Source organism: Petaurus breviceps, unplaced genomic scaffold (assembly GCF_028583685.1).
Source record: "Petaurus breviceps papuanus isolate PSGF00001 unplaced genomic scaffold, PetGlider_PUasm1.0 191, whole genome shotgun sequence".
Taxonomy (NCBI): domain Eukaryota; kingdom Metazoa; phylum Chordata; class Mammalia; order Diprotodontia; family Petauridae; genus Petaurus; species Petaurus breviceps.
Window position 1 is genome coordinate 3,479,222 of NW_027185811.1, and position 12,200 is coordinate 3,491,421.

The 12,200-nt window shown below is 39.3% G+C and overlaps 1 pseudogene; it reads right to left on the reverse strand.

The window, feature by feature from the left end:
- Positions 1-6,001: 6,001 nt before the first annotated feature.
- Positions 6,002-8,840, reverse strand: LOC138164598 (heat shock cognate 71 kDa protein-like; annotated as a pseudogene).
- Positions 8,841-12,200: the final 3,360 nt, after the last annotated feature.

Sequence of the window (12,200 nt, forward strand, 5' to 3'; positions counted from 1 at the left end):
ATGCTAATTTTTTTCTTACAAAAGAGAGTAGTGTTTTGTGTGTGTGGGGGGGGTTAATTGGGAGAAAATGGCTAGTGATAGTGCTGTGAAAAAAAAGGAAGAAAGAAAAAAGAAGGAAGGAAGGGAACATCAGTGAAACTTTTTTTTTTAATGTACAGAAGAGAACAGAAGGAGAATCAAAGAAAAATACAGAACTCTGAGAACTAAAAGGCTAAAGAAGCATATGATTTAATAGAAAAACATACTGACAAAAAAGCAGTATATATAAAATGAGATTCACAGTTTCATATACAGTGCCTTTTTCATTTTTTCTTTGTATAAGGAAATGTTCATATTTATTGGTTTTTGCCAAGTTTAGAATAACAAAAAGTAGATTTTAAAGAAAGATCATCTATCTGATCCTCTATCTGGATCTATTCTCTTTTAGCTTGGTTTGTACCTCATTGCCTTCTCTTTTTTGTTCCTAGGCTGTAGGCTTTCCAAGACCACTCTTTTACAAAGGGAAATATTAAAATAACAATACAACAGCAAAAGCAACAACTCTTCTTCATCTCTTCCTTGGACATTTTAATCACTACAATTCTGACATTTCCTAGAGGACCTGGAGGAAAAAAAAAATTTTTTTACAGCAAATTATCATTGACCTGATTTTGAGGCATTTTTCTTAAGAATTTTAGGCAGAAGGAGGCCACCATCTCTCCAAAGTATGAACTTAGAAAAAAAGAATGTGCTTTAAAATAAGATTGGTAGTTGACCTTAAGCTTAGTTAAAGATAAAAGAGAGTATGACAGAGAGGAATGTCTTGGGAACTGAAAATGGAAGTTGTATGAACCTGTGGTAGGGCCTGTGCTATCTGGGGCTTTTCAGAAAACTGAGCTTTTTCTGACACATTTTAAGAAGAGAAAAAAAATCAACCATGTGTTACTTCCATAGACTTCCTTTTCTTTTCTTTTTAATTTAAGTTTTCTTTTGTATTAAATTTTCACTTAATCAGTGGGAAACATAAATGTTTGAATATGCAAAGAAAAACAGATAGTTGGATTGTATATAAAACTGCTAACTTTTGTTTCATTTGTTCTTAAAAAGCGAATATTAAATTTAACAAGATAGCAGCAAAATTGTTTTTATACATCCACTTCTTAATTAAAATTTTTTTCTTCTGTATATTATAAATTTTTTATTCCTTATCTGTCTAATGATGATAGGCTGTGAACCCTCAAAAGGAAAAGACCATGTCTTCAGGATCTGGACCCCAAAAAGGAAAAGCCCTTGGACTTTCCCATATGTCTCAGGTCCCTGGGGTTCACTTGGGGCAATCTGTCCTTCCCAGTTAATTAACTACCCTTTCTTAGTCTTCACCTGGCCCCACCCTAGACCTCTACTCTCATAATTCCATCTAGATCCCTTCTCTGTTTCCATAGTCTTCTGTATAAAAGATCCATCTTGTCTCTATGAAAGTGCCCAGATTCCTTAAGAGTCTAGCCAATGTTTGGATTCCTTGAGTCTGAACAATATGATGGATTTTTAGAATTGCTCCCACCTTCTATAGGTGTTTTAATAAACCTTATCTTTGGCTGAAAGAAGACTTGGGTCAAATTCATTTGGGCAGGATGCATGTGTTGCTATTTTGGGGTCCCAGTGTTGTGCATGACCCCATTCTTCCCTGCCCCCTCCCCTACCGGATCTCCACCCATTCTGGGTTCTCTGATCCCTCCCCAACTGAATCTCTGGGAGGGAATTTCAGCCTAGGGTAAATTCTTGAGCTTGGGAATTTCAAACACGTACTGTCCAATCACTGATTTTAGTCTCAGGTTACACATCCCTTGACCGTTGGCCATGGGGTTATTAGCCTTTAAAAGCAGGTACATTGCCCATGCAGACTCACTGTTAGATTTGGGCTTGACCTGGGACAGTCCTGTGGAAAAAGTAAAATCTACTTCCAAATTTCACTTTCAGGAGTCTCTTGTCCCCCTTCTTTTGGCACAACACCAGCACTCTGAAACCTCAACATTTCTATTCTTTTTTTATTTCCATCACTACCCACTAACTCACTGCTCCCCTCCAAAATTATTCTGTGACTCATTCTTTGACCTACTTATTCTTTAGTCTCTATTTAAATGAATTCTTTCTTCATATAACAGTAAAAATAATTTGATCAATTTAGTCAATAAAATAATTTAATCAATAAAATCTTATAAATTTCTTGGATTATGGACAGTAAAATGATATGTACAAATCTTTGCTGTATGGCCTAGAACATTTCTTAAATTTTGTATAATTCCCATTCAGTAATCCCTGGAGATCTATATAGCTAAGTTTTAAAATTTTTCTTTAATTCTTTGGCTTCTTTTAAAAAAATACACACACACACAATTAGATTTTCCTTCCTCGTTCTGAAAAGAGCACATTGAAACTCCTAATGATTGTTGTTTTTTGCTTTTTTTCTTTTTGAGGGGCAAAGGTAGGGCATTTGGGATTAAGTGATTTGCCCCAGGTCACACGGCTAGTTTTGTGTTAAGTGTCTGAGGTCATATTTGAACTCAGGTCCTCCTGACTCCAGGGCTGGTGTACTATTCACTGCGCCACCTAGCCACCCTATTGATTGTTGCTTTCCTTGAGTATTTAGATGCTTTTCAATTCGGCACATATGTGTGTGTTATACACACACATGCATATATATTAATTATATTGTTTTATTATCTATGGTGTTTCAAGCATAATATCATTTCCCAGTTTTATCTCTTTTAACCATGTGTATTTTTTTTACTGTTATTTGAGGGCATGTTACCATCCCTATTTAAAAAAAATTCACTTGAGGCAAAATAGATTCTACTACACCTCATGATTTTAATTCTGGATGAATCTTTATGTTTCAAGTATATTTTTTGTAAGTAACATATTGTTGAATTCTGCCCTCTAATTCATTTTCCCATCTACCTCCTTTCTATGGAAGAGTTCATCCCATTCACAGTTATAATTGTTAGGTATATTTTTCTGTCCATCATATCCTATTATGATGTTTCTCCTTTTTACCTCCCCTTTCCCCTCCTTAATAGTATTGAATTCACTTCCTTTCTTTCCCCACCTTCTTTTTCTTTGTACTCTGTAATTGGAGTGGTCTGATCCTAATCCTTTGCCCTTCCTGTCTTCACTCAGCTAAGTAGTTTAAATTAGGAATTCTAAATTAAAATTTTCACGAATGCCTTTGCATCCCTGGTATAGTCTGTGAACCCCTTCTCAGAATGTTTTTAAAAGCATAAAATGAAGTACAAAGTATTGTAAAGCTAAGCAGTTATTTTGAACACTATAGATAATAATACAATATAATTAATATATATGCATGTGTGTGTATAACACACACATATGTGCCAAATTGAAAAGCATCTAAATACTCAAGGAAAGCAACAATCACTACTCTTCACTAGATCCTACCCTTTTTTTTCTCTCATTTTAATCTCTCCTTTATAATTAGCTCTCTGTAGTTGAAGTTTATTTTTTGCCTATGACTCTTCCCTTTTACTTAACCATCCCTCTTCCATCTCTCTATCCTCATCTATTTCTGTTTACTTTGTTGTATTTCTACGATAAACTCTTTTCTTTTTTTAAAGCAATTGGAGTTAAGTAACTTGCTCAAGGTTACATGGCCAGTTATTTTTTGTGTGGGTGCCAAGTATCTGAGGTGGGAACCGATCCTGGGTCTCCCAACGCCCCGACGCCATGCCGGTGTTCTTACTTACTGCACCTGGCCACCCCTACAATAAATTCTTTATGTGTGATTAACTACTTTGCTTAGCTCAGGTTAAAAAGTGAGGTTCATGGGATATGGTATCTCCCTCACCCCACCTCAATTTTGTATATTTTTCTTCTGAGAAATAAGTTCCTTTCATACCTTCCTCATTTTTTCCCCTGAAGTACTCCCCTTCCCCCTTTTTTCTTTTCTCTCTTGAAACAAACAAAAGAGCATAAAACCATATACTTAGGGAGCATCGTCACTTCTCTTTCTGTCAGGATGTAAGTATTTATTCATCATTTAGACCCTTTAGATTTTCCCCTTTTGTCCTGAGTGGCTTTCACTCATCATCCAATGTCTTATTTTTGACACTGTTGTGACCTACCTTCTGGGTCAAGATGCTACTGCTTATGAATTTCAATCCAGAAAAGTAAGGGTAAGTGTTGGATCAGGTCAGTATTCTTCTTCTAACTAAATTTGTTACTTACTGTATACTGAAACAGCAAGTGCAACCCCCATTTTGAGAGATTCCTTTTCTAAGTAGAAGAAATTTTTTCTTTAACATGGTTTGTTATATACATAATAATGTAATATTGCATTATAATATGTCACTACAATATACTCTATAATTTGAGTATAGATATGTTAATATAATCATAAATATAATATACTTTTAGCTTGTATCTGAAGAGTTAATATTTTTGTTTGATATATGGCTGCTTGTAGTCCTATAAATTTGCTTAGTTTTTCTCCCCTTCTAACTTTTGCAAAAAGTTTTGCTTCTCATTCCTTTTCAATCCCTGCCCCTGTCCTTAAGGTCACAAAGTTACTCAGGATTCCTGTAATGCACATCTTAAGGTTTCTGCCATTTCCCAATGTCCTAAAACATGTTATTGCCAAAGACAATTATCCTGTGACCCTTACATGGATATGAATGCTTGTATTTGCATGAAGAATGCTAGCATAGAAACTTCACAGGGCCAGAGAAATGTACTTTTCATCTCAAAGAACGCAGGGGAGCCGTGTGTAGTGTTCATACTCCAAGTATTCACTATTCATTTGAGATGTGGTTGCTTTGATTGATTTCTGTGTAACAGAGCTTTGGTGTATGCCAATCACCCAAAATGGAGGCATCCACGTGGGAATGGACAGGGATCTGCATCTTTATTCAAACACCACATGGTTGAAAACAACCTCTTTCTATTGTCTGTGTCACCAGAACTGCATGTATCTTTCATTCTACTTGATTGAGGTATAGTTATTCTTTCTAATGGCATCTAAGGGTGAAGAACTTATTCACTCAGAGCAGGGGTGCCCTACAGTAAGAGAGCAGAGTCTTGGACCCAGGAGCTTGAACTATGGTGACCTTGAAACCCAAGATTCCAAGACAGATATTGTAACTAGCACAGCAGGGAAACCCTGAGAAAGCTGGGTGCCAGGAGGCCAGCCCAGGGGTCTTTGGATTTAGAACCTGGTGGGACTAAAGCTATGGAGGAGCTGAGTTTAGGGTGTGAGTATAATCCCTTACCCCTCCTCAGAGACTGAGGTATTATAGGGGGAATTTATAGTAGTATACAGTATATATGTATATACATGTATATAGTAGTATAGAGGGATCCTCTGAAGTATTGGGGGAAATGTTTGTACATTTATTCTTGCTATACTTTTGAAGTAACTATCCCTCTTTAAAAGCTAATCTCATTGAAAAATATATGAATTTATGTGTTGGGTTTTGATTTCTCCTTTCTCAGGGGTAATATTTACAATTTAACTATTAATCTATACAACAACAATTTATACTAAACTTGGGTGAATATTCAGGGGAGTCTGATCATCTTCCCAACCTTTGAATTTAGACCTACAAACCTATAATACCTTTCTAGGGTTTTCTTTTCTGTTGTATTTGTGTTGCAATGAGTATACCTAGCCCAGCTTTTTCCTTTGTAAAAATTTTTATTTTGAATATTCATTTAAAAAATGTTTTGAGTTTAAAATTCTTTTCCTGTTCTGCCCCTCCCCCACCTACTGAGAAGGCAAGCAATATGATATCAATTATATGTGTGAAGTCATGTAAAACGTTTCTATATTAGCCACATTGCAACAACAACAAACAAACAAAACAAGAAACATAAAATGAAAAAAGTATGCTTCAATCTGTACTCAGAGTTTATCAATTCTCTCTTTGGAGGTAGATAGCATTTTTCACCAAGTCCTTTGGAATTTTCTTGGATCATTGTCTTGATCAGTCAGCTCAACTTTTATCCACGGGAATTCTTTTTTTTTTTTTTTTTTTGATGGTGGCAATTTTAAATAGATTTTATTCTCCAAGACAATTGCATTTCCACTTGTTTACAGTACTGATAAAGTGCAATGTTGTTCACTTCTCTCCCTCTGCACACATTCAAGTATTCAGAATGCCCAGATTTACACAGTAGCTTAAATGTTACTTTTAAACTGCTCCTACCTTGGCTACAAATTTGAGTCCTTCAATTTTTGGAAAGCTGTGTGGAATGCACTTTCTGGTGTGTTTAGTCGACCTCTTCAATGGTGGGTCCAGAAGAAGCACCTACAGATGGGGCTGCTCCACCCCCTGGGAACCCACCAGGCATGCCTCCTGGCATGCCTCTTGTACTCTGGTACAGCTTAGTAATAATGGGGTTGCAGACCTTCTCCAATTCTTTCTGCTGATGCTCAAATTCTTCCTTCTCTGCAGTCTGGTTCTTATCCAGCCAGTTGATTATTTCATTACATTTGTCAAGGATCTTCTGTTTGTCTTCACCAATTTTGCTTTGCAGTTTTTCATCCTCTACGGTTGCTTTCATGTTGAAAGTGTAAGATTCAAGAGAATTCTTTTTTTTTTTTTTAATTTTTTTTTTTAAAGCAATCGGGGTTAAGTAACTTGCTCAAGGTTACACGGCCAGTTATTTCTGGGTGTGGTGCTGAGTGTCTGAGCCCGGGATTCGATCTCCAGGTTGTGAGAATTCTTGGAAGACACCTTGTCTCTGCTTTTCATCCTCAGCCTTGTATTTCTCAGCCTCCTAGACCATACGATCAATGTCTTCTTTGCTCAGGCGTCCTTTATCATTGGTGATAGTGATCTTGTTCTCCTTGCCTGTGCTCTTATCCGCAGCAGAAACATTGAGGATGCCATTTGCATCAATGTCAAATGTTACTTCAATCTGAGGAACACCCCTGGGTGCTAGAGGAATTCCTGTGAGCTCAAATTTGCCAAGCAGATTGTTATCCTTTGTCATCGCTCTCTCACCTTCATAAACCTGAATAAGCGCACCAGGATGGTTGTCCAAATAGGTGGTAAAGGTCTGTGTCTGCTTGGTGGGGATGGTGGTATTGCATTTGAGCAGAACGGTCATAACTCCACCAGCAGTTTCAATTCCAAGGGAAAGAGGAGTGACATCCAACAACAGCAAGTCCTGCACATTCTCAGATTTATCTCCAGACAAAATGGCAGCCTGGACAGCTGTACCATAAGCAACAGCCTCATCAGGATTGATACTCTTATTGAACTCCTTGCCATTGAAGAAGTCTTGCAGAAGCTTCTGGATTTTGGGAATTCGAGTGGAACCACCCACCAGGACGATGTCATGAATCTGAGACTTATCTAGCGTGGCATCTCTTAAGGCCTTCTCCACAGGGTCCAGGGTGCCATGAAAGAGATCAGCATTCAGCTCTTCGAAATGGGCTCGGGTGATTGATGTATAGAAGTCAATACCTTCATAGAGGGAACCAATCTCAATACTGGCCTGGGTACTGGAAGAGAGGGTATGCTTTGCACGTTCACAAGCAGTGCGGAGACAGTGAACAGCCCTCTTGTTCTCACTGATGTCCTTCTTGTGCTTTCGCTTGAACTCGGCAATGAAATGGTTAACCATTCGGTTGTCAAAGTCCTCCCCCCCCAAGTGGGTGTCCCCAGTTGTGGACTTGACCTCAAAGATGCCATCTTCAATGGTAAGAATGGAGACATCAAAAGGTCAAAGATCAACACATTTCTCTTGGCATCAACCTTTTTGTCCAAGCCATAAGCAATAGCAGCAGTAGTTGGCTCATTGATGATTCGAAGCACATTGAGACCAGCTATGGTTCTAGCATCTTTGGTGGCCTGACATTGGGAGTCGTTGAAATAGGCTGGTACTGTGACCACAGCATTTGTGACAATCTTCCCAAGGTGAGCTTCAGCAATTTCTTTCAACTTGGTCAAGACCATAGAAGATACTTCCTCCGGATAGAAACTTTTGGTCTCCCCTTTGTACTCTACTTGGACCTTAGGCCTGCCTGAGTCATTCACCACCGTAAAAGGCCAATGCTTCATGTCTGATTGTACAACTGCATCATCAGATCTGCAACCAATCAGACGTTTGGCATCAAAAACTGTGTTGGTGGGGTTCATTGCAACTTGATTCTTTGCAGCATCACTGATTAAATGTTCAGTGAAGGCGACGTAGCTTGGGGTGGTCCTGTTTCCTTGGTTATTAGCAATGATCTCCACTTTCCCATGTTGGAAGACTCCCACACAGGAGTAAGTGGTGCCAAGATCAATGCCAACTGTGGGTCCCTTCAACATGGTTGCTGGGGAGTCGGGGGGTTGTAGCTGACCACTATGGAAAGAGAAGGGCTGCTGCTGCACTGAGTAGCCACAGGAATTCTTAAAAGTCATTTGGTCTATTAAATATCCATCTTTCTTCCCCTGCCCCAACTCCCACCTCTCATCTCCATACCCCATACTCAGTTGTGCAGTGTAATTTATTCTTGATTTCAAGCCTTTTTTTTTTTTTTGCTTTTTGGTATATCATGTTCCATCTTTTCCTATATTCGTGATTACTGCATAATCTTGTATTGTTCCTTGGTACCTGATTTCTTTCTTACAGGCTACTTACGGTATTTTTTTTCCTTTGACCTTTGACCTGGAAGCTCTAGATTTTGGCTATGACATTTCTGGATATGTATAATTTGGTCTTTCCTTCTTTCCTTCCCTCCTTTTCTTCCTTTTTCCTTTTTCTTACCAAATCTTGCTCTTCATCCCCATGACCTTCAATCCCTTGACCTCCCAATTCTCTCCTAGCCATGTCTCCTACATTAACTACTCTATCCTCTTTTCCCCATCTTGCTCCACTAGTGGACCAATTTGATTTACATTGCCTTCTCTTGATTCTCTAGTCCCTTTGTCATTTCATTCATTGCAAGCCTTAGGCTTGCATTACTCCTGCCATTCACTGTCTTTGACCTCTACACATTTGCTCCTGGACAACACTGGAGAAAATCTTTCAATTGTTCTGCTTAGGTTCACTACAAATTTGTTATACAACCTCAAATGATACCTCACTACTGCTAGGCAATCCTACTATACCTTCCCTATCAACTCACTATCCTACTCTCCACAAAGGCTCTCCCAAACCTTTTTATCCATCCTCACATGCTATATGACTCCTTTCCCCACCACTCCACCCAACAGAGAACCTTGCCTCACAATTTATGGGAAAAAATGGAGACCATTCAGTGAGAGCTCCCTCTTTTTTTCTCTTCTTCATCTCATATAATTCAGAATCCTTTAGGCACTTTAGGCACATCTCATCTCTCATGGGAAGAGGTGGTCCTACTCCTTACCAAGTCTAACCACCTCTCCCTACACAAGTGATCCCATTCCATCTCAACTCCTTCACCAGATTGCCACATCTGTCCTCCTGACTCGAACAATTACATCTAGTCTTGTCTACTGGCTTCTTCCCTACTGCTTACAAACATAGCCATGTTTCACCCATTCTCACTTGATCCTTCTATCTCCACTATCATCCTATATTTCTTTTGCCCTTTGTAGCTAAACTCCTTGAAAAGGCCATTTTCAATAGGTACCTTCATTTTTTCCCCTTTATCTTCTAAACCCCTTAGAATCCAGCTTTCAACATCATCATTCCACCAAAACTACTCTCTCCAAAGTTACAATGCCAAATCCAATGGCTTTTCCTTGTTCCTCATCCTCTTCAACCTCTCTGATGCCTTTGAAACAGCTGATCACCTCTTTCTCCTTAACACTATCTTCTCTTGGGGCAGCTAGGTGGCACAGTGCACCAGCTCTGGAGTCAGGAGGACCTGAGTTCAAATATGGCCTCAGACACCACACACACAAAAATCTAGCCGTGTGACCTTGGGCAAGTCACTTAACCTCAATTGCCCTCCAAAAAGGAAAAAAAATTTTTTCTATTTAAAATACTATCTTCTCTTCATGTTTTTAGGACACTACTCTCTACAGATTCTCCTACATATCAGATTGCTCCTTCTTAGTCTCCTTTGCTGGATCCTCATCCAGGTCATGACCACTAACTATAGATGTCTCATAGGGTTTTGTCCTGGGATCTCTTCTGTTCTCACTCTATGCTATTTAATTTAGTGATCTTATCTGCTCCCATAGACTTAATTACCATACCTATACTGATGTCTACCTATTCTGCCCTTACATCTCTGGCTAACTTCTAACCTTATAATCTCCAACTGCCTTTCAGACATTTCAGACTGGTTAGACATCTTAAACTCAACATGTCCAAAACAGAACTCATTATCTTTCCCTTTAAACTTTACCTTCCTCCTAACTTCCTTATCATTGTCAAGGGCACCACCATCCTCCCTGATCTCCAGGATATCAACCGAGGTGTCATCTTCACTATCTCTCTCTCATTCCCCAATCTAATCTGTTGAGAATGCCTGTCAGTTTCATCTTTGCAATATCTCTGGAATATGCCTCCTCTCCTTTGACATTGCTACCACCCTAGTGAAGGCCCTCATCAGCTTATGCCTGGATATTTCAATAGCCTGCTGGAGGGTTTGCCTGCCTCAAGTCTCTTTTCACTCCAATCCATCCTCCATTCAGACACTAAAGTGATTTTTTTTAAGCAATTGGAGTTAAGTAACTTGCTCAAGGTTACATGGCCAGTTATTTTGTGTGGGTGCCAAGTATCTGAGGCTGGAACTGATCCTGGGTCTCCCGACACCGGGGCCAGCACTCTTACTCACTGCACTACCTGGCCACCCCTAAAATGATTTTCCTAAAACTTAGCTCCTCATAGTTAATAAACTGGAGTAATTGCCTATTGTCTCCAGGATCAAATACAAGCTCCTGTTTGGCATTCAAAACCTTTCATAACCTTCTAACTTCCCAGTCTTCTTATACCTTATTCCCTAACATGTACTCTTCAATCCAGTGACACTGGCCTCCTTAGAACTTCCTGGTTGCTCCACAAACAAGATACTCCATCTCTCAACTCCTGGCATTTTATTTGGCTGTCCCCCATGCTTAGGATGCTTTCCTTCCTCCTCTCCACTTCCTGGCTTCCTGCAAGTACCAACTAAAAATCCTATCTTTTATAGGAAGTATCTTCTATTCTTTTTTAATTCTAGCATCTTCCCCCACAGTTAATGATTTCCTTTTCATCCCATATATAGTTTACTAGAACATATTTATTTGCTCGTTGTCTCCCCCATTAGACTGTGAGCTCCTTAAGGTAGTGACTATCTTTTGCCTCTTTTTATATCCCCAGAACTATGCCTGACACATGGTAGGTGCTTAATAAATGTTTACTGACTGACTATCCACTTCCCTATCCCATTGAGAGGTCTTCCCATAAGTGGCTGGAAGCACAGCAGCCATAGAGTATCAGACTCCCAAACTAACTGAGATTCCCTCTGCATCACTCTTCCCCCACTTCCAGGTCATTCTGATACAACTCTTCCATCTCCACCGAATGGTCTGGGCCAAGTCTCACTCAAGACAGTTTATGATTCAGGATCATAATGGGAACACAATGCGACACTCAATGGGCCATAAAATATTTAACAAAGAAACTTTCTCTACTATAAAATGGATATAACTTACTACTTCAAATGGATGCTGCTCCCTTCTACCTCTGCATTCGCCACAGTGGTAACATAATCAGAAGACATCTTGTAGGGTAGTGGGAATTCATTTAAACCCACACACCAAGTTCCAATAAGCTATACAAAAACTAGATGTCATCCTTATTTCCTCAATATCTGTAATGGGAATGTAAATTTGAAGATCTTCCCTGCCCCTAGGCTAAAGTGCACCTGGAGCCTGGGGTGGGAGGCTTGTTTTTCAGTAGATACTTCTTGATTGGCCAGTGAGTCATAAGGTTGTTACATTCTCTGAGCCAGGAGAAGGCTATATAAGCCCTGATGTGTAGCTTTGTTTTGGGCCTCACTTTGAGAAGTGTTTTGATCTGGATTCTGGGAAGCCGTTGTCCAGAGCCCCCTGGCTTTGAAAAACCCAGATGTTGAAACCCAGATGTTGATTGGGTATGGATGTAATGGTTGTACAGTTTGGAAATCTGTCTACTAGATCTGTTTCTGTCTTGATAATTCTGTCTGTATATTCTGAAGTTCAGGGTGCTGACCTTTTCCCCGGAACCAGGTAAATGATACGTATTTGACTGATTAAAGTAAGCTT